Genomic DNA, 23,210 nt, shown 5'->3' with positions numbered 1-23,210 from the left:
CAAATCTATTTTAAGGTAATTCCATGCTTTGCAGTGCCACAAATCAGAGGGTGAGGAATGTGACTGGGGATAATGTAGGGTTGTATTGACCTGTAAAGGTGGGAACTCTTAAAAAAATTGCTTGGTCTATACATTAATAAATTGACAGTCTACCCTACACCATTCAATTTCTATAAAAAAATTGATCAGAAAAATCCACCAGGGCTGTGGAGTCGGTACAAAAATCTTCTGACTCCAACTCCGACTCCTCAGTTTCTGAAACCACGACTCCAGCTCCGACTCCGGGTGCCCAAAATTGCCCCGACTTCCGACTCCTCGACTCCGACTCCACAGCCCTGAAATCCACCACTCCCGATCGACCTACATCGAGGAAAAAAAAAATGGAAATCTGATCGGATTTCTCACTCGAGTAAAAGAGAAAAAAAGAAAAACCTTTTAAAAAATCTTTTGGGACAACTGATCATTTTTATTGAATCGCTGTAAAATTGGATCATTCTATTGTATTGTGTATGTGGCCACCTTGAGGAGGAGGTTTGCTGCAGCGACAGATCAGGGGCCGCTGATGGGGCATGCTGGGTCCTGTAGTGCCCCGGGCGGTGTGACCCCGGCTCCCCTGTAGACTGTCAGTGGTGTCTTGATGGTGATAGTCACACGCTTTGCTGATGGCCCTGTGTGATCTTCCAGCCTGGTCACATGAATTGGATTTAGAGGAATAATAAGAGGGGGAATGGTGACCTGACAGAGCGTCTGTTCATGGTGCGATGGTGACCTCATACTGGAAGCGCCTGCAGGCTGACCGGCTATCAGTAAACCGTTATATAACCCAGCCATGGATTGTCATCAGATACAGACCGCATTGTGCTGTGTATGGGGTTAGCCAATGGAAGAAGGGGTACTATGCATGCGTGTCAGGCAGGCATGACCCTAGACTACGATACATACACTATATACCAGTGATGGCTAACCTTGGCACTCCAGCTGTGGTGGAACTACAAGTCCCATAAGGCATTGCAATACTCTGACAGCTCTAAGCATAACTCGGGGAGGCAGAGGCATGATGGGATTTGTAGTTTTGTCACAGCTGGAGTGCCAAGGTTAGCCATCACTGCAATATACATAGACATCTGATGATGGTAGGAATTAAGCCCCCTCTACACCATTCAATTCCAGGCGCGATCAATGGAATTTGAGTGGATTGAATTGGATTAGATCGATTCAATCCGACATGTCCGATCGGGATTCGATCGATTGTGTGACAGATGTGCATTGAAAACTAGCCAAAATCGATCACACGATCGCTCGAATCCCAATTGGAAATGTCGGATTTAATCTATCTAATGCAATCCAATCGAATTCGATCGATCGCGCCTGGAATTTAATGGTGTAGAGGGGGCTTTAGACTGTGAGCCCCTCTGAGGGGCAGTTAGGTGACAAGACAATATACTCTGTACAGCGCTACGTAATCTGTCAGTGCTATATAAATACAAAACAATAATCATAATAGTAATTAATAGTAGTAGGGGCCCTCAGTAACCTCATGACTGTAACTAAAGCTGACTTGGTTTTCCCCAGCTCTCCACTCTGCGCAGATCCACGCCACGCACTCCACACATGACCAGAAAGGCCAGTCACACTTCAGATCTGCATTTTTTTTTTCTCGGTATACTGACAGTTACTGAGGTCAGGTCACATGGTCAGGCCTCCCTTGCACTGTGAACTGTCTGTGCTGTTGCTGATCTGTTAGATTACAACATACAGGAGAGCTGACAGCGTGAGGAGAGTCCGCATTTGTAGCAATCGCTGTGTTGCACCATAGTGGGAATATTTCTATGTATATGGTGCAATATATACGTATGGATGATCTATACAGACTGGTGTCCCCTAATTTCCCGTCACTAATACATGTAGGGACAATGCATTGGGGGCGATGTGTACACACTTTAGGCCCTTTTTCCACCTAACTCGCTATCACACAAGAAGGCAATATCCCGTCTCAGAAACAGTAATGGATCTATTACATGTAATCGCAGTGCGTCCCGATGCAGTAATACGCTGCATGTGGTGTTAACAGTTCAATGTGCGCATTTACCACAAGTGAAGCATGCTGTCATCTTACTGTATGCTTCACTGTATGTGACCGTTAAGATTGCAAAATGATCACACTGCAACTCGCTGTTTTAAATGTGGAAGGATTCTTAAAGTGGAGCTGAACTCTTGCACAGGACAGAAGGAAAACAGAGAAATGCACCCTGTATGTATTTCAAGAGTTTAGCTGTCTAATTACTGTAATTTGATCTCTCAGCTGGGTCAGCTGGCTGCCTCGGCAGAGCAGCTAATTGGTAAACACATATTAACTCCTATGTCTGCTTCCATGGAAGCAGGAAGTACACACACTGCACATTTATTGCAGGATGGATACAGAAGCTGCTATATTCATTTCCTTTTAAACAATTCCAGTTGTCCTGCCCTGTGGTCGATATTGAGTAGTTGCTGATTGGTCAGCACACCCAGAATATTTTTGCCCAGCTTGCTATGTCTGCGTTGTATAGAAGACGATGGTGTATGTGACGGTGCTTAGAAGCGGTGACGCAGTTTTCTCCAGCTTCAAAGGAGTTAGCGGACCTGAACTCAGAACTCCTCTCTGCTCTACAAGATACACAACAGCATAATAACCTTTAACCGAAGGGTTGTTTATTTTTTGCATCTGAGCAACTTTCACCTCCCATTCATTTGCCAATAACGTTATCACTACTCATCACACTGAAATGATCTATATCTTGTTTTTTTCCACCACCAATTAGGCTTTCTTTGGGTGATACATTTTGCTGAGAATTAACTTATTCTAAATCCATTTTAACGGGAATATTGAGAAAGAAATGGAAAAAAATTATTTCTCAGTTTTTGGCCATTATAGTTTGAAATTAATACATGCTACCGTAATTAAAACCCATGTATTTTATTTCCCCATTTGTCCCGCTTATTACACCATTTAAATTTGTCCCTATCACAATGTATGGTGCCGATATTTCCTTTGGAAATAAAGGTGCATTTTCATTTTGCGTCCATCACGATTTACAAGCCCATTATTTAAAAAATGATATTAACCTTCCTGGCGGTAAGCCCGAACTGAGTTCGGGCTATGCCGCCGGAAGGCACCGCTCAGGCCCCGCTGGGCCGATTTGCATAATTTTTTTTTTGCTGCACGCAGCTAGCACTTTGTTAGCTGCGTGCAGTGCCCGATCGCCGCCGCTACCCGCCGATCCGCCGCAATTCCTCTCGCCGCGGCCGCCCCCCCCCCCCAGACCCCGTGCGCTGCCTGGCCAATCAGTGCCAGGCAGCGCTATGGGGCAGATCGGAGTCCCCTCTGACGTCACGACGTCATCCCGCCCGTCGCCATGGCGACGGGGGAAGCCCTCCAGGAGATCCCGTTCTTTGAACGGGATCTCCGGATCTCCGATCGCCGGCGGCGATCGGAGGGGCTGGGGGGATGCCGCTGAGCAGCGGCTATCATGTAGCGAGACTTTGTCTCGCTACATGAAAAAAAAAAAAAAAAATTAAAAAAAAAAGATTTGCTGCCCCCTGGCGATTTTTTTGCAAACCGCCAGGAGGGTTAATATACTGCTTTGACATGCATATTTAAAAAGTTCAGACCCTTAGGTAACTTTTTTTTTTTTTTTTAATAAAAGAAAACAAAATTAAAAAAAATTGTATTTGGGTAATTTTTGGTGTGGGAAGTAAACAGCTAATTTTTTAATGTAAAAAAATGTGTTTAATTATAAATAGATGTGGGTGTAGTTTTACTGTTTGGCCACAGTCAGGCCTAGTGCACACCAGAGCGTTTCCGCTGCGGTTTGCGATCCGCTTGCGAGTGCGGATCCGCTAGGGTAATGTATTTCAATAGGCTGGTGCACACCAGAGCGGGAGGCGTTTTTGCAGAAACGCATACTCCCGGGCTGCTGCAGATTTTGGATTGCGGATGCGTTTCTGCCTCAATGTTAAGTATAGGAAAAACGCGAACCGCTCAGAAAAACGGCACTTCAGAGCGGTTTGCCAGGCGTTTTTTGTTACAGTAGCTGTTCAGTAACAGCTTTACTGTAACAATACATGAAATCTACTACACCAAAAACGCTTCACAAAACCGCAAAATGCTAGCTGAAACGCTACAGAAAAAGAAGAAAAAGCGTTTCAAAATCTGCTAGCATTTTGCGGATCTGCTAGCGGTTTTTGGTGTGCACCAGGCCTCAAAGTCCTGGAAGCGTGATTGTACGCTTCCAGGAAGCATTAGGAGGACTAGAATTTTTTTGTCACTCAGAAAAACCGCTCTGATAAGAGGCTGTTAGTTTTTCTGCGGGTGGGCTTCGATGAATGGGATTGATAATCCCATTCATTGATCGCTGGGCTAACGGCCGGCGGCGGGAGCACGCGTGGCCCACAGGTGTGCGCACAGCCTATATAGATGAGAATGTTCGTCCAGATAGGCTTAAGTGGTTAAAGGACCTCTGTTGCGAAAATCTTAAAATTTTGGGCGCAGGATACAGCCGGTATATGGCTGGTGCTGCACAAGTTCCCGGCCGTATTAAATACTATTCCCCCTCCAGGCCGCCATGGATGCTGGGGAATGAAATAATTCGGCTTCCAGCAATTGTGCTGGATTCACCCTGTTTGGGCTGCAGAACCTGTCTACCAGTGTATGGCCACCACAAGGCTGCAGAACCTGTCTACCAGTGTATGGCCGCCACAAGGCTGCAGAACCTGTCTACCAGTGTATGGCCGCCACAAGGCTGCAGAACCTGTCTACCAGTGTATGGCCACCACAAGGCTGGAGAACCTGTCTACCAGTGTATGGCCACCGCAAGACTGGAGAACCTGTCTACCAGTGTATGGCCACCGCAAGACTGGAGAACCTGTCTACCAGTGTATGGCCACCACAAGGCTGCAGAACCGGTCTACCAGTGTATGACCACCACAAGGCTGCAGAACCTGTCTACCAGTGTATGGCCACCACAAGGCTGGAGAACCTGTCTACCAGTGTATGGCCACCGCAAGACTGGAGAACCTGTCTACCAGTGTATGGCCACCACAAGGCTGGAGAACCTGTCTACCAGTGTGTGGCCACCACAAGGCTGCAGAACCTGTCTACCAGTGTATGGCCACCACAAGGCTGGAGAACTGGTCTACCAGTGTATGGCCACCACAAGGCTGCAGAACCTGTCTACCAGTGTATGGCCACCACAAGGCTGGAGAACCTGTCTACCAGTGTATGGCCACCACAAGGCTGGAGAACCTGTCTACCAGTGTGTGGCCACCACAAGGCTGCAGAACCTGTCTACCAGTGTATGGCCACCACAAGGCTGGAGAACCTGTCTACCAGTGTGTGGCCGCCACAAGGCTGGAGAACCTGTCTACCAGTGTGTGGCCACCACAAGGCTGCAGAACCTGTCTACCAGTGTATGGCCACCACAAGGCTGCAGAACCTGTCTACCAGTGTATGGCCACCACAAGGCTGCAGAACCTGTCTACCAGTGTATGGCCACCACAAGGCTGCAGAACCTGTCTACCAGTGTATGGCCACCACAAGGCTGGAGAACCTGTCTACCAGTGTGTGGCCACCACAAGGCTGGAGAACCTGTCTACCAGTGTGTGGCCACCACAAGGCTGGAAAACCTGTCTACCAGTGTGTGGCCACCACAAGGCTGGAGAACCTGTCTACCAGTGTGTGGCCACCACAAGGCTGGAGAACCTGTCTACCAGTGTGTGGCCACCACAAGGCTGGAGAACCTGTCTACCAGTGTGTGGCCACCACAAGGCTGGAGAACCTGTCTACCAGTGTGTGGCCACCACAAGGCTGGAGAACCTGTCTACCAGTGTGTGGCCACCACAAGGCTGGAGAACCTGTCTACCAGTGTGTGGCCACCACAAGGCTGGAGAACCTGTCTACCAGTGTGTGGCCACCACAAGGCTGGAGAACCTGTCTACCAGTGTGTGGCCACCACAAGGCTGGAGAACCTGTCTACCAGTGTTTTTTTTTTCTTCTTCCTGGGTACACTTTGAATTCTAGAATTTGTGACCCTTTAAGCTGCCCATTCATGATTGATCAATCTTACCACTTCCATGTAATATAAAAGAATACCTCAAGTATCCATTCCTGGTATATTTATTCAGTTTACTCTTCTACTACACAGATTTGGTAGAGAGAACACCCCTTTGGGAGCACTTGGGCTCCCAAAGACTGGTGAAGCCTCCCGCAGCGGAGAAGCCTGTGTGGTAACGAGGGCATGAGGAGAGGAACAGGAAGGCTCTATAGGGCCCAGAGCCTTCCCTCTCCTTAGCTAAGTGTCTGTTTGTTTTTTGTTTGTGTTTTGTTTTATAATTTTTGGCTTAAGATTCACTTTAAGCTGGATGATATCAGACTGGCAGCAAGGTCTAAAGGTCCCCATTAATGATACAATTTTAGTAAATGATTGATTCGATAATTGTGATAAAAAGTTGAATTACTGAAATAAAAGGACTTAGCACAATATTCTAATTTTTCGAGTTTTACCTGTACATCACCCATTGTGTAGCTCTGGCAGAGAGTGACTGGATGGTATGATAGTGAGGTGTCACTGGCTAGATGTGACAGTGATATATGGCCAGGTGGGGCTTGCAGGCAGAGAGTGACTGTAGGGCACAGTTCCCCAACCCGGTCCTCCAGGCCCACCAACAGTACATGTTTTGCAGAAAACCACAAGCCTCTGTGAATGGAAGGTATGATAGTGAGGTGATGGCGAGATGATTGGTGGGGTGTACAGGCAGAGAGTGACTGGAAGGTATGTTAGTGAGGGGGTGGGATGGAGCATACAGGCAGAGAGTGACTGGAAGGTATGTTAGTGAGGGGGTGGGATGGAGCATACAGGCGGAGAGTGACTGGAAGGTATGTTAGTGAGGGGGTGGGATGGAGCATACAGGCGGAGAGTGACTGGGGGGGGGGGGGTATGATAATGAGAAGACAGTGAGCTGATACGATGGGGTGGGGCGCACAGGCAGAGGATGGAGCAGCTGTTCTCATCACTCAACAGCTTCTCATTCCAGTCATTGAGTCAAGAGGAGCAGAGATAAGAGTCCTCTCAGCCATCACCTAGCAACTCCCTGCGAGGCATCGGGCAGCTGCTAGTAGGGAGAAGTCTCTCTCATCCAGTGGCGTAGCTAAGGAGCTGTGGGCCCCGATGCAAGTTTTACAATGGGGCCCCCCAAGCACTCTATACATACCAATTGATACGGCGCACCAAAACCTGCCAATGGCAACTACAGTGTCAGAGGTGCAAGAAGGGGATGGGGAACAGTTTGTTAATGATTACTACTGTTCAAAGTATCTGTAGAAGTGATTATTATGAGCACAGGACCAATAGAGAGCTAATACTGCAGTTGAGGGAGGGCCACTCGGGGCCCCTCTGGCCCAAGGGCCCCGATGCGGTCGCTACCTCTGCACCCCCTATTGCTACGCCCCTGCTCTCATCCTCTGTGCGATGGAGGCACAAGCGACTCCAGATATGGGGGTTTTCCTCATTGGCCACAGACTGTGCAATCTGATCACTGGCTGCCTTTATGACACAACTGAAGTGTGGGGTAGTAATGGCACACAGTAGTAGACTTTCTGACTCTTTGCTACTCCATGGACAACAGCACGCCAGGCCCCTCTATCCTCTACTGCAGTGGCTACCAAATGTTTTTGGGTGAGGACACCCTTGAAGGCTTTGTAATTTTTTCATAGCACCCCTCGGCAAAAACTACAGAAACGCCATTATGACCCTTATCAGGCGACACCCCACTCAAGTAGCTAGTGATGTTTATTAGGCACCGCAATTCCTCATGTTCAACTTAAACCATGGTTGCGGGGACTAAAGGTTAACTAGCAGGTATATCAATGGTCAATCAGGGTCTTCTTGCAGACCAAGGGACTCTCAGGAGTCTACTCCAGCATTACAATTTGAAGGTGTCAGTTCTTTGGTATTCGGCCTTTCTTAAGCTAAATACTCGCTTGAAGACACAGGAAGATGGATCACAGCGACGTCCCCTGACGGTTATCGTTCTTTGATCCACCTGCCGGCCTGTGGGAACACAAAACAGGAGTGAATGTGAATTCAAACGATCTCTGCACTTTGTGCAGGAGACCTTTAGTCCCCGCAAACCATGGTTTGATTCAGGAGTAGCAATGCTGCAGCAGGATGTGCTCCTTAGCAACCAAGGGGCAGACTGCTGTAGCGAGAAAGGGAATAGGAGTGCAGCTAAGGCTAGACAGGTACTGGTGGTAGGGGATTCAATTATTAGGCGCACAGATAGGGTAATCTGTCGAAGAAACCGCGAATGCCGTACAGTCTGTTGCCTCCCGGGTGCTCGGGTTCGGCATGTAGCGGAAAGAATTGACAGATTACTGGGTGGGGCTGGGGAAGACCCGGCTGTCATGGTACACATTGGCACCAATGACAAAGTTAGTGGGAGATGGAAGGTCCTCAAAAATGATTTTCAGATACTTGGAGATAAACTTAAAGCAAGGACCTCCAAGGTGGAGTTTTCTGAAATACTGCCAGTGCCACGTGCTACATCTGAGAGACAGAGGGAGCTTAGGGAGTTAAATAAGTGGCTGAGAAATTGGTGTAGGAAGGAAGGGTTTGGGTTCCTGGAGAACTGGGCAGACTTTGCAGTCGGCTACAGGTTCTACAGCAGGGATGGGCTGCACCTTAATGGGGAGGGTGCAGCTGCATTGGGGGAGAAGATGGCTAAACGGTTGGAGGAGATTTTAAACTAGGATCTGGGGGGAGGCGGGAGCATAAAGTCTCAATACGTAGACAAGATGAGGTAAAAAGACAGTGGGAACCTATCATTATGGAGGGTGGAGAGGGGGGTGGGGACAGTGTAAAGATTAAGGAGGTTGGTAAAAATTCAAGTAGCCCATTTCATGTAAACAAAATTGGTAAATGTGGTGGTAAAAATATAAAGTGCATGGTAACCAATGCTCGGAGCCTTGCAAATAAAAAAGACGAACTAGAGTTCATTCTGAATGACAAAGGCTATGACATTGTGGGAATAACCGAGACATGTATGGATGAAAGCCATGACTGGATAGCTAATTTAAAAGGATACAATGTGTTTAGGAGGGATAGAACAGGGAAAAAAGGTGGAGGGGTTTGTCTCTTTGTTAAGAATTCTCTTACAGCTGTCCTCAACGATGAGATGGAGGAAGATTGCGAAGATGTGGAGTCCGTTTGGGTAAATATTCATGGTGGAAATAAAAGTTGCCAATTGCTTATTGGGGTATGCTACAGGCCACCTCTTATTAATGAAGCTGCAGAACTGCGATTACTACAGCAGATTGAAAAAGCTGCAGGTAAAAATGAGGTCATAATTATGGGCGACTTCAACTTTCCAGACATTGACTGGAGTATTGAGGCTACCCATTCTGGTAAAAGCAGCAGATTTCTGGCAGCACTACAGGACAATTACTTGACTCAAATGGTAACTGAACCAACTAGGGGGAATGCGTTACTGGATCTGATCATTTCTAATAGACCAGATAATGTATCAAATGTGCAGGTTCAAGAACATTTGGGAAATAGTGATCACAACATGATAACGTTTGAGCTGGTGACTGATAGGCCACGGGGCAGCGGGACCACTAAGACTATGAATTTTAGAAAAGCAAAGTTCACTCAAATTAGGCAGGCACTAAGTTTGGTGAACTGGGATAATGTACTACAAGGGGAAGACACTGAAGGGAAATGGCAAGCTTTTAAACTTATACTCAATCAATACTGTAGTATGTATATCCCATATGGAAACAAAATGTCTAGGAATAAAAAAAGGCCTCTATGGATGAATAGAAAGGTTAAAGATAAAATGAAGAGGAAAAATAATGCCTATAAGGTCTTAAAACAGGAGGGGACCGAGGCTGCACTAAGCAATTATAAGGAGTGCAATAAAAATTGTAAAAAAGAAATTAGGCAGGCAAAGATTGAAGCTGAAAAACAAATCGCTAAGGATATCAAATCTAACCCAAAAAAGTTTTACAAGTACATTAACTCTAAAAAAAGAAAGGTTGACTGTATAGGACTCCTAAAGGATGAGGGTGGGAACGCAATGGTGGATGACCAAGGTAAGGCAGAGTTATTAAATGCTTTCTTTGCTTCTGTCTTCACAAAAGAAACAGCACTGTTGCAAACTACAGAGGCGGAAGAGTCTCAATCTTCTAACTGTAATATTAAATACTTAACGCAGGAAGAAGTGAAGGCAAGACTAAATAAATTAAAAATGGACAAGGCACCTGGCCCGGATGGCATGCATCCTCGGGTCCTAAGGGAATTAAGTTCAGTTATAGATAAACCCCTTTATCTTATCTTTTGTGACTCTCTTGCAACTGGCAGAGTCCCAGTGGATTGGCGTACAGCCCACGTTTTCCCATTATTTAAGAAGGGCAAAAAATCTGATCCAGGAAATTATAGACCTGTAAGTTTAACATCAGTTGTATGCAAACTATTTGAGGGGTTACTAAGAGATACTATACATGACTTCATAGTAGAAAATAATCTTATTTCTCAGCATCAACATGGGTTTACTAAAGACAGGTCCTGTTTGACTAACATGCTCAGCTTTTATGAGGTAGTGAATGCTAATATGGATATTGGGAATGCTGTAGATGTGATATACTTGGACTTTGCAAAGGCCTTCGACACTGTTCCCCACAAAAGTCTGGTGCAAAAGTTGAGGATGCAAGGACTGGGGAAGAGTCTGTGTTCATGGATAGGGAACTGGCTAATGGACAGAAAACAAAGAGTTGTGGTCAATGGATCGTACTCAAAATGGGAGACTGTTAGCAGTGGGGTCCCACAGGGGTCTGTACTGGGTCCAGTGCTCTTCAAATTATTTATTAATGACCTAGTAGATGCAGTAGTGAGCAATGTTGCTATTTTTGCAGATGATACAAAATTGTGCAGAATCATCAACTCTCAGGAAGATAGTGTCATATTGCAATAGGATCTGGATAGGATGGCTATATGGGCACATACATGGCAGATGAAATTCAATGTTGACAAATGTAAGGTCATGCATTTTGGACGTACTAATGGTCTAGCACCATACAAAATAAATGGGATACAGTTGGGGACATCAAACTTGGAGAAGGACTTAGGAGTACTCATTGACAACAAGTTAAATAATCGTACTCAATGCCAAGCAGCTGCAGCTAAAGCTAACAACATTTTGGGATGCATTAAAAGGGAAATAAAAACTCGAGATGCTAGCATAATATTGCCCCTGTTTAACTCTCTAGTAAGGCCACATCTGGAATATGGAATTCAGTTCTGGGCACCACATTACAAAAAAGATATTGCAGTTTTAGAGCAGGTGCAGAGACGAGCAACAAAATTGATGCGTGGGATGGAAGGTCTCACTTATCGAGAAAGGTTAGATAAACTGGGTTTATTTAGTCTAGAGAAAAGACGCCTTAGAGGGGATCTAATTAACATGTATAAATACATCAGAGGGCAATATAATAGCTTGGCGGATGAGCTTTTTGTCCCTAGGCCTTCTCAAAGGACTAGAGGACATGATCTGCGCATGGAGGAAAAACGTTTTAGCCATTTATTTAGGAAAGGGTTCTTTACAGTTAGAGTGATTAAGATGTGGAATGCATTGCCACAGGAAGTCGTTATGGCAAACTCTATACCTGCATTTAAAGGGGGCTTAGATGCTTTCCTTGCGTTGAAAGACATCCATGGCTACAATTGCTAGGTAATGCCTAATGATGTTGATCCAGGGATTTTATCTGATTGCCATCTGGAGTCGGGAAGGAATTTTTCCCTTTAGGGGCTAATTGGACCATGCCTTGTAAGGGTTTTTTCGCCTTCCTCTGGATCAACAGGGATATGTGAGGGAGCAGGCTGGTGTTGTACTTTATACTGGTTGAACTCGATGGACGTATGTCTTTTTTCAACCAAAATAACTATGTAACTATGACGTCGGGATCTTAAAGAACTGATCCACCGTGACATTAGTCATCTGCATGTGTTGCCTTGAGCTCAAGGTGAGAGATACTATGTTGTCTCTGTGTGGTGTAGGTGGCAGGATGGTGGGATAATTGAAGACCTCGGCTTCCGTCACTGAGGTGTGAGACGCCTTGTCTCTGTGGTGAAGTCAGCAGGCTGGTGGGATGGTTTGAAACCTTGATTCCCATAACTGAGGTGTGAGAAACCATATTGTCTCTCTGCCGTAGTCAGCAGGATGGTGGGATGATTGGAGGCCTCGGCTCCAGCAGTGAGGTTTAGGGCGTCGTGTTGTCCATAGCTCCCAACTGTCACTCTTTCGGAGGGACAGTCCCTTTTTGGGAGTCCTGTCCCTCTTTTCCCCTCATTTGTCCCTCTTTCCGGACTTTGTCCCTCTTTCTATATAAATATAAAAAAATGTGTTTGACTCTAAACTTTATTCCCATCCTTCAAATTGATATATTACTCATTTTAAAATGTTAATATGAAGGAAAATGAACCAGGATAAAAAGTTAATTATAAAACAACCCATTTTTCTTATGGAATCTTGGCGTGGTGGGCGTGACCAGGGGTGTGACAGGGGTATGGCTTAAGTGTCCCTTTTTCTAATCTCAAAAAGTTGGGAGGTATGATGTGGTCTGCACAAAAACACAATTGCTAACTTCCAGCTAGAGCAATATCCTGCCTCTATCTGGCCAGCAGATGCCAGTCAGCCAATCAGGTGTACTGTCATACACCCTTTGCTTGCTGTACCAAATCCAGCAGGAATTACATAAATTAGCATTCAGGTGGGAGGCTTCGGTTGGACGCAATCGTGAATTGCATCGTTTACAGGGACGCCCCGTGTAGGCACATCTCCCACACGGTCCCCTCCCTAACCACTCACCTGTCGACCGCATCCTAGAAGCTGCAAAAAAGAAATTTAAAATCACAAACACTGGTCCACATGACAGCCCAGGGGCCCCAGGTCTCTCTCACTCGCTGGGGCCCCCAAACCACCATGCAACACCTAGAGGGAAGTGTGGGCAAGCCCTGGACCTCTCACCTCCAGGGAACTCACCCCACCACCTCTGAACTGAATGCCAACTGCACAAAAACACTAGCTGGAAGTTAGCAATTGTGTTTTTGTGCAGTTGGCATTCAGTTCAGAGGTGGTGGGGTGAGAGGTCCAGGGCTTGCCCACACTTCCCTCTAGGTGTCGCATGGTGGTTTGGGGGCCCCAGCGAGTGAGACCTGGGGCCCCTGGGCTGTCATGTGGACAAGTGTTTGTGATTTTAGGTATGATGTTGTCTCTGTGTGGCGTAGTCAGCAGGATGGTGGGATAATTGGAGGTCCTCAGCTCCATCACTTGAGGTGTGAGAAACCATGTTTCCTCTGTGTGGTGTAGTCAGCAGGATGGTGGAATGGGGAGAAGACGATCATATTTTTTTAATTTATTTTCCTGTCCCGCCATTGCACATAGTAACCTTTGCCCCAGGATGTCAGATACGCAGCTGTGTTGACGTGACTGGCCATAGTCCTACCAGATGGTGATTGGTTCAGATAGTTTGGTTTTTCCAGTTCTCCTGCTCACTTATTCGAAGCCTCTGGCAGTTCCAAACCTCAAAGAATTTTTTTTTTGAAAGTGTTCACGTTCTTCAGTATCTGTGCCGCATTACCTGCAGGTGTCGGCTGATTGGCTGACGCTGGTTTCACCATGTTGGACTTTGTGCTTCTGTGTTTATTGTGCTTTTTATGGAAGTGATCAGCCTCATTCGATGTGTTGTGTGGGAGTCATTGAGCTCTGAGAACATAAAGAGATTCAGAATATTTAACTGCATTGTTGTAAAATTTGTTTTCTGTGCTGAAAGGATAGCAACCCCTACATGGGTCATACCAGAAGATGAGGAGGGGAAGGTGCTGCACACTTCTGCTGGGAGGGTGGGGGCGGGTGTTCCCTTCAGGTGTCCGTGTGGGTTTCCTCCAGGCACTGCTTTTTTGTCTTCTTCTTCTTCCCCCCCTATACCCCAAGTACATACAGATAATTCATCCCCCCCCATAAATTGGGCCTAGACTTGTGGACATATGCTGACACATTATCACAATCAGTTTTTATTCACCAAGCACTAATGGATAGCGCCCGGAAATGGTTTTGACAAATGCAGGAAATATACAGGGCACAAGGTAGGAATAAGACATAAAGAATTTCAGAAAAACAGATTAACAGGGTGCAGTAACAGCAGCTTATAACACAGGTTGTCAATAGCTCTAACTCTGGCTGGATAGTGTAATAGTTAAGGGCTCTGCCTCTGACACAGGACACCTGGGTTCGAATCTCGGCTCTGCCTGTTCAGTAAGCCAGCACCTATTCAGTAGGAGACCTTGGGCAAGTCTCCCTAACACTGCTACTGCCTATAGAGCGCGTCCTAGTGGCTGTAGCTCTGGCGCTTTGAGTCCCCCCCCCCCCCCTCATAAGAGTGTGGTCAAGTGTATGGATGCGGTCACATGGCCGGTAGCTGCAGTGACAGGTGTATGGATGTGGTCACATGGCCGGTAGCTGCAGTGACAGGTGTATGGATGTGGTCACATGGCCAGTAGCTGCAGTGACAGGTGTATTGATGTGGTCACATGGCCGTTGGCTGCAGTGACAGGTGTATGGATTTGGTCACATGACCAGTAGCTGCAGTGACAGGTGTATTGATGTGGTCACATGGCCGGTAGCTGCAGTGACAGGAGTATTGATGTGGTCACATGGCTGTTAGCTGCAGTGACAGGTGTATGGATGTGGTCACATGGCCGGTAGCTGCAGTGACAGGTGTATTGATGTGGTCACATGGCCGTTGGCTGCAGTGACAGGTGTATGGATTTGGTCACATGGCCAGTAGCTGCAGTGACAGGGGTATGGATGTGGTCACACAGGCAGTAGATGCAGTGACAGGGGTATGGATGTGGTCACATGGCCGTTAGCTGCAGTGACAGGGGTATGGATGTGGTCACATGGCCGTTAGCTGCAGTGACAGGTGTATTGATGTGGTCACATGGCCGTTAGCTGCAGTGACAGGGGTATGGATGTGGTCGCATGGCTGGTGGCTGCAGTGACAGGTGTATGGATGTGGTCACACGGGCGGTAGATGCAGTGACAGGGGTATGGATGTGGTCACATGGCCGTTAGCTGCAGTGACAGGGGTATGGATGTGGTCACATGGCCGGTAGCTGCAGTGACAGGGGTATGGATGTGGTCACATGGCCGTTAGCTGCAGTGACAGGTGTATGGATGTGGTCACATGGCCGGTAGCTGCAGTGACAGGTGTATGGATGTGGTCACATGGCCGTTAGCTGCATTGACAGGGGTATGGATGTGGTCGCATGGCTGGTGGCTGCAGTGACAGGTGTATGGATGTGGTCACACGGGCGGTAGATGCAGTGACAGGGGTATGGATGTGGTCGCATGGCTGGTGGCTGCAGTGACAGGTGTATGGATGTGGTCACACGGGCGGTAGATGCAGTGACAGGGGTATGGATGTGGTCACATGGACGGTAGATGCAGTGACATGTTTATGGATGTGGTCACATGGCCAGTAGCGGCAGTGACAGGTGTATTGATGTGGTCACATGGCTGGTAGCTGCAGTGACAGGTGTATGGATGTGGTCACACGACCAGTAGTTGCAGTGACAGGGTTATGGATGTGGTCACAGGGCCGGCAGCTGTAGTGACGGGTGTATGGATGTGGTCACATGGCCGGCAGCTGTAGTGACGGGTGTATGGATGTGGTCACATGGCCGTTAGCTGCAGTGACAGGTGTATGGATGTGGTCACAGGGCCGGCAACTGTAGTGACGGGTGTATGGATGTGGTCACAGGGCCGGCAGCTGCAGTGACAGGTGTATGGATGTGGTCACATGGCCGGTAGCTGCAGTGACAGGTGTATGGATGTCGTCACAGGGCCGGCAACTGTAGTGACGGGTGTATGGATGTGGTCACAGGGCCAGTAGCTGCAGTGACGGGTGTATGGATGTGGTCACATGGCCGGTAGCTGCAGTGACTGGTGTATGGATGTGGTCTCATGGCCAGTAGCTGCAGTGACCGGTGTATGGATGTGGTCACAGGGCCGGCAGCTGCAGTGACAGGTGTATGGATGTGGTCACATGGCCAGTAGCTGCAGTGACGGGTGTATGGATGCGGTCACATGGCCGGTAGTTGCAGTGACAGGTGTATGGATGTGGTCTCATGGCCAGTAGCTGCAGTGACAGGTGTATGGATGTGGTCTCATGGCCGGTAGCTGCAGTGACAGGGGTATGGATGCGGTCACATGGCCGGTAGCTGCAGTGACAGGTGTATGGATGTGGTCACACGGCAGGTAGCTGCAGTGACAGGTGTATGGATGTGGTCACATGGCCAGTAGCTGCAGTGACGGGTGTATGGATGCGGTCACATGGCCGGTAGCTGCAGTGACAGGTGTATGGATGTGGTCTCATGGCCAGTAGCTGCAGTGACAGGGGTATGGATGCGGTCACATGGCCGGTAGCTGCAGTGACAGGTGTATGGATGTGGTCACACGGCAGGTAGCTGCAGTGACGGGTGTATGGATGTGGTCACATGGCCGGTAGCTGCAGTGACAGGTGTATGGATGTGGTCACATGGCCGCTAGCTGCAGTGACAGGTGTGTGGATGTAGTCACAGGGCCGGCAGCTGTAGTGATGGAAGTATTGATGTGGTCTCATGGCCGGTAGCTGCAGTGACAGGTGTGTGGATGTGGTCACAGGGCCGGCAGCTGTAGTGATGGGTGTATTGATGTGGTCTCGTGGCCGGTAGCTGCAGTGACAGGTGTATGGATGTGGTCTCATGGCCGGTAGCTGCAGTGACGGGTATGGATGCGGTCACATGGCCGGTAGCTGCAGTGACAGGTGTATGGATGTGGTCACACGGCAGGTAGCTGCAGTGACGGGTGTATGGATGTGGTCACATGGCCGGTAGCTGCAGTGACAGGTGTATGGATGTGGTCACATGGTCGGTAGCTGCAGTGACAGGTGTGTGGATGTGGTCACAGGGCCGGCAGCTGTAGTGATGGGTGTATTGATGTGGTCTCATGGCCGGTAGCTGCAGTGACAGGTGTGTGGATGTGGTCACAGGGCCGGCAGCTGTAGTGATGGGTGTATTGATGTGGTCTCGTGGCTGGTAGCTGCAGTGACAGGTGTGTGTGGATGTGGTCACAGGGCCGGCAGCTGTAGTGATGGGTGTATTGATGTGGTCTCATGGCCGGTAGCTGCAGTGACAGGTGTGTGGATGTGGTCACAGGGCCGGCAGCTGTAGTGATGGGTGTATTGATGTGGTCTCATGGCCGGTAGCTGCAGTGACAGGTGTGTGGATGTGGTCACAGGGCCGGCAGCTGTAGTGATGGGTGTATTGATGTGGTCTCATGGCCGGTAGCTGCAGTGACAGGTGTGTGGATGTGGTCACAGGGCCGGCAGCTGTAGTGATGGGTGTATTGATGTGGTCTAGTGGCCGGTAGCTGCAGTGACAGGGGTATGGATGTGGTCGCATGGCTGGTGGCTGCAGTATGAGGTGTATGGATGTGGTCACACAGCGGGTAGCTGCAGGACAGGTGTATGGATGTGGTCACACGGCAGGTAGTTGCAGTGACTGGTATGGATGTGGTCTAATGGCCAGTAGCTGCAGTAACAGGTGTATGGATGCGGTCACATGGCCGGTAGCTGCAGGTGTATGTGTGCGGTCGCACGGCCTGTCCTGGCTGTCAGATGGTAGAACCTGTTCTTCTGGCTGCCATGTGGCTGTGTGTGAGCGGGGGGAGGGTCCGTGTACATTCCAGGTGTTCACCTGTTACACCCAGACCAGGGCGAGAACGTCACCCTCCGCACTCGCACAGGATGACCGGCTGCTGAGGCTCAGGTGAGGGGAATGCTGGGGCTTGTGGTGCTCCTGCTGCTGTTTCCGTATTTGGTGTGGCTCCTTTTTATGTGTTTATTTTATAGAGACACAAAATCCTCTCCCTGATCTCCTCCTCCGGCTCCTCTATGAAGATTCACAGCGCTTCCTGTCTGTGTCATCCGGCCCTATACCTGTAGTGTGTGTGTTGGAGGTGGGGGGGCTGAGAATGATCGCTGACAGCGACCCTCTCTGTTCACACACTCGCTCACTCACTCACACACACACACACTGTTCTGTAACTATACTCTGACGCCATACCTTTCTGTATGTGAATTATTCATTATCTCGGGGAGTGAGTCCTTTTCCTCTGATTGCTGTGGGCAGTACATCTCCTGCTCTCAGTCTCTTCCCTGTCCTGCTTTTCTTATCACTCACCTGCAGGGTTGGGATGTTGAAAGGGATGACTTGAGTAGGTTCACACCAGGTCTGGGAACGTATCCTTAGCTCCGTTTTTTTTTAATACCTGATGAAACCGGAGCCACAGATAGCAATGTTAAAAATAGCAGCCGTCTTGACCCAAGCAAAAAACGGATCCGTCTGCGTTTTGCGGGGACCTGTTTTAGAATCCTGAATGGAAGGTCGGGATCTGCTGCATTTTCCCGGGCCGCACATGGATATGGATACACGGAGGGGTAGTGGCAGGCTATAGGAAAACGGATCCCCCTCTACACAGGCAGATTTGGACACAGAAATGGATCCGTTTCTGTGTCCCAGCCTGTGGGGGGAGAAGGGGCCGCCATGCGGGAGGTGATAGCAGCCAGGACGGGGTGACAGCTGTCGGGGAGGGGGGACCCCACCTCCCTCACCTGGGTCCCCCCGTCCCCCCTGCCCCTCCAGCTACATGTGCAAAAGTAATTAAAATGTATGTATGCAGCGAGCTTCCTTACTACCTCCGCTCACCGTGCGCTACCTGCAATGCCTCTCTCTGAAGTATAGAGGGCGGAATTGCAGGTAGTGACACGACGAGCGGAGGAAGTACAGAAGATAAGCTCCCCGCTCGCCCCATACATACATTTTAATTACTTTTGCACATGTAGCTGGAGGGGTGGGGGGGAACCCAGGTGAGGGAGGGAGGGGCCCCCTGCCGACAGCTGACACCCCCGTCCAGGCTGCTTCATCCTCCAGTTCGGTAGAACCGCCCCCAGTGAGGGAGGAGGCAGGAGAGAAGCAGTGTTTTATTTGACTTGCACAGCAGAAGGGAGGAGGTGGCACTGCTGTCCTGACTGAGGAGGAATGGAGTGGCTGAGGGTGAGCAGTTTTGTTTGTCACAGACTCACAGCCAGCCAGTGTGCTATTGTGTTAAGCTGCAGCATGTCATGTGAGAACATTAAATGAAATTGTCGGGTGCTGTGCGATCATTCCAAATCAGGGGTGGGGTGCATCCTCACAAGGTTGCCTCAGGCAACAAAAAGTCTAGAACCGGCTCTGGAACAGGTCCACTTTAACTGCCCATTAGAGGGGCCACAATCTGGTGTTTTACCCCAGCCTACCGTTACAGACACATGATAGGGGCAATATAGCTGCCCCACTCATAATGCTGTTAAGTGGTGAAAGGAGGAACAAGAGCAATCCTCCATTTTACAGCATACATTCATGTCAACTGACATGATCACTTAATGATTTATGGAATGTGTGTACAAAGTGTAATGGCATCCACACACAATACAATAAAAACGTTTGCTTTTCCTGTTTTACAAGGTTGTTTTGTTTCTCTTTCACTGAGAAATCTGATTTTTTTTTTTTTTTTTTTGGTGAATCAGGAGTGACTTGATTTTTCTGATCAATTTTTCAGAAGATAGCGTCTTAATTTAGAAATTAAGCAAGTTTTATGGGAAGCTTTTGGGTTTTTTTTTTGTTTTGTTTTTTTTGCATATAGTTATATTAGCCAGATGTTCCAAATATCTAAGTTCATCTGACAAATCTATTGTAATTCTCAAAAATAAAAAACAAAACAAAAAACATAAAACTGTGTGTAGGGCCACCTTGAAGGGGTTCGGACACCGTTCAATTTTTTATTAGTTTTTTTTTCTGCTTGATTGAATAATTTATAAAATCAAACGGTTATACTAGCCGCTTTTGAATGATTAAACAATTGAATAGAACACGGTTTTTCTGTTTGATTTTTTTTTTCTCCCCCAACACTTCCAATCGGGTTTTAATTGAAAAAAATTGAAGAAAAAATGTTCTCCTTGATTGAAAAAAAAATAGTTTTGATTTCTTGTACTAACAATTTTGTTTTCATTGAAAAATGTGAAAATCGATGTTGATTGCATTGTGTATGGCCCCCACGAGGCAGAATATCGGAGTAAATGGCCAGGTAGCAGGTTGGCTAAACTAGCGCGCTGTATCCTCACTGGTGAGGAATACACTCTAATTGAACATTTTCCTGTAAAAAATGTCAGGTCTGCTGATTACACAAAGATAACTGAAAACTGCGGCCTAGTGCCTCGCCAATCCAGGCTGGCAGTTGTAAGCAGTGATGTCATTTCCTGACTAAAGCATCCAGGAGGCGGAGTTTCCCACATCCCAACCATAAACTACCTTTGCCCAGGCTTCACAATCTTATTCAGGTAGACAGGAAGTGACATCACTGCGTACAACTGCCACCCTGAATTGGAGGGTTGCTAGGCTGCAGTGATCACATTGCTGTATACGGACATCCCAGGAACGGGGTCTTATTTGCTTATATAGATTTATTCTCCAGCAGTTCTTGTAAGTACGGCCAGTGCGACTCGTCATTGTAACTGGCATCCAATAACTGACACTCGGTAACCGCCATTCAGTAGGAAAAATAAAAATGATTAGTCTCTGCAGGCTGCTGACTGACTCGCCTATATTACTGAATGTAAGCCGAGAAATTGGTTTATTGGCATTACAGCTTCAAAGGGTAATAATGTTGTCTAAAAAGCGGACCTGAGCTCAGAACTTCCTCTCTGCTCTAAAAGATAAGAGCATAATAACCTTTGAAAAAAAACAATACAGGACACAAATCCTGCAGTAAATCAGGACACCTGCAGTGTTTCTACTTCCTGCTTTCATGGAAGCAGACATATTGTTAACATCCAGTCCTTTCAAATGAGCTTATCTGCCGTGGCAGTCAGATGACACGGGAGAGATCAAATTACAACTTGTGATGAGTCACAGATGAGGGGGAATTACAGGCTAAACTCTCTAAATACATACAGGGTGCATTTCTCTGTTTTTTTTTTTCTGTCCTGTGCAAGAGTTCAGGTTCACTTTTTTTCACCGGAAGTGAGAGGATACGGAGGCTGCCATATTTATTTCCTTTCAAACAATACCAGTTGCCTGGCAGTCCTGCACTTCTATTTGGCTGCAGTAGTGTCTGAATAGCACCAGAAACAAGCATGCAGCTAATCTGGTCAGACTTGACAATAATGTCAAACGCCTGATTTGCTGCATGCTTGTTCAGGGTCTATGGCTAAAAAAATCAGAAGCAGAGGATTAGCACTAGGACAGAAAATCACACCGGGTGTACCAAGCATTGAAGAGGAACTGTTGCGAAAATCTTAAAATTGAAAACGCATACAAATAAGTACATTTCTCCTAGAGTAAAATGAGCCATAAATTACCTTTCTTCTATGTTGCTGTCACTTACAGTAAGTAGTAGAATGACAGGATTTGGGCTAGTCCATCTCTTCCTGCAAGCTAGATAAAACTCAAAACTACTGCTTCTGCTGAGAATCCACGTGTACAGCTGCTCCCGCTTTGGCCGGTAACGGCGCAGAGCTTTGTTCTCCCAACTTGTCCCACCCAATGCTACAACCTGCACGGCTCTATCGGCCCTCTGCTCCCTCCGCATAGCAATAGAACACCTCGCTTGCCTGCAGGCTAGCAATGAGTCTTTACATTGTCGGCCCTATGGACATAAATCGAGTGTGTGTGGGCCTAAGCCTTTAACCAAAATTGGATGTCTAGTACATACATCCAATTTTGGTTGACTGACTAGGTTAGCCACCTCCATGTATTATGAGGGGCAACAGATTTTGCATACTAGGAACAGATTGTGTACATGAGCTGTCATACTAAATGGAGATGATAAAATGGGCAATAATTGGCCAATCAAAATTGGATGTGTGTACCCAGCTTACACTGTAGTTTCTGCACGTTGGGGAGATTTTGTGGCATGGGCTGTGACTCTATGTTCCACACTATTGGTGACCGCATCTCCTCAGCGTGGCTCTCACCTCTAGTGCGGTCAGACGGGTTGGATGTGGTGTTACAGGATGGGGTCAGTACTGATGATACTGGCTGCACAATAATAGGCCTACTGACATTTAAATCACTGAATAATCTGAGCCCTGGATATATGAAAGAAATGTTACAGCTGCGCAGCAATCCTCGCAATCTCAGATCCACAGGTTCTAATAATCTAGTCATACCCAGAGTCCACCTGGAAACTTTTGGTCCTAGAGCCTTCTGTCATGCTGCTCCTACATTATGGAACTCCTTACCGCAGCACATCAGGACAGCTCCATCTCTGGATGTGTTTAAATTCAGACTGAAAGCCCACCTGTTCAGTTTGGCATTTGGAGAAATAGAATTGTTGTTGTGTTAACACTTCATCCTACTACCAATTACTGAATCTGAGAGAGCCTAAGTGCTTTGAGTCCTATGGGAGAAAAGCGCTATAGAAATGTTATTGTAATAGAATAATGCAGGTGGGGGAATCACAGGAAGTCTCCCCAGCTGGGACACAGACAGCAGGAAATACCTGACAGACCCCAAAGCAAGGACACAAGTCTGGTGTTCCCCTTTAGAAATGCTGGCCGGCGTTCCAGTAATCTCTCCAGCGGCTCCGGCGATGTTTGCAGAGTGAGAGTTCCGGAAACTCACATTAATTAATGTAAGACACAAACTACACACAGCTCTGTGTGATGAGAACACGCGTGTGACACGTATACAGAGACTAATGTACCTGCGGTGGACTACAAATCCCAGCATGCCTTCATACCTCAGCCTGACCAATCTTCTATCCATAGGAGATGAACGATGCTCCTATGTGGCACAAGTACGACTGATAATGTGCCTTAGGTGAACTACAACTTCCAGCATGCCTGGCCATACCTCTCTCTGTAGGAAGTGTACCGGTCTTCTATACCTGATAATGTAATATACTTGAGGTGAACTACAAATCTCAGCATACCTCTCTCCATAACAAATGTACAGAGCTGTGTGACGCACACCTAATAATGTAATGGAGCTGAGTTGAACTACAAATCCCAGCATGGAAGAAGGGGGCAGCTCCTGGTA

The 23,210-nt window shown here is 47.6% G+C and overlaps 1 protein-coding gene and 1 long non-coding RNA gene across 5 annotated transcripts in view; one reads left to right on the top strand and one right to left on the bottom strand.

The window, feature by feature from the left end:
• ATP13A2 (ATPase cation transporting 13A2) overlaps window positions 1–23,210 on the top strand; it is a 77,644-nt gene that overhangs the window by 5,696 nt on the left and 48,738 nt on the right. Inside the window, exon 1 of one of the 4 annotated variants that reach the window (XM_068241579.1) lies at window positions 17,822–17,900. The exons of 1 other annotated variant lie outside the window; for it this stretch is intronic. The gene's annotated coding sequence lies outside the window, so the exon portion shown is untranslated. Of the gene's footprint in view, window positions 1–17,821; window positions 17,901–20,445; window positions 20,510–20,645; window positions 20,652–23,210 lie in introns of those variants that run through there. 2 more of the 4 variants (XM_068241580.1, XM_068241581.1) reach the window with 2 other exon arrangements.
• On the bottom strand, window positions 13,436–20,458 carry LOC137521817 (uncharacterized). Its single transcript, XR_011022213.1, has 2 exons — window positions 20,391–20,458; window positions 13,436–13,797 (listed from the first exon to the last, which is right to left on the bottom strand). It is a non-coding gene; the product is annotated as an uncharacterized lncRNA (long non-coding RNA).

Source organism: Hyperolius riggenbachi, chromosome 6 (genome assembly GCF_040937935.1).
Source record: "Hyperolius riggenbachi isolate aHypRig1 chromosome 6, aHypRig1.pri, whole genome shotgun sequence".
Classification (NCBI taxonomy): Eukaryota; Metazoa; Chordata; class Amphibia; order Anura; family Hyperoliidae; genus Hyperolius; species Hyperolius riggenbachi.
This window is presented reverse-complemented; position numbering and strand designations above follow the sequence as displayed.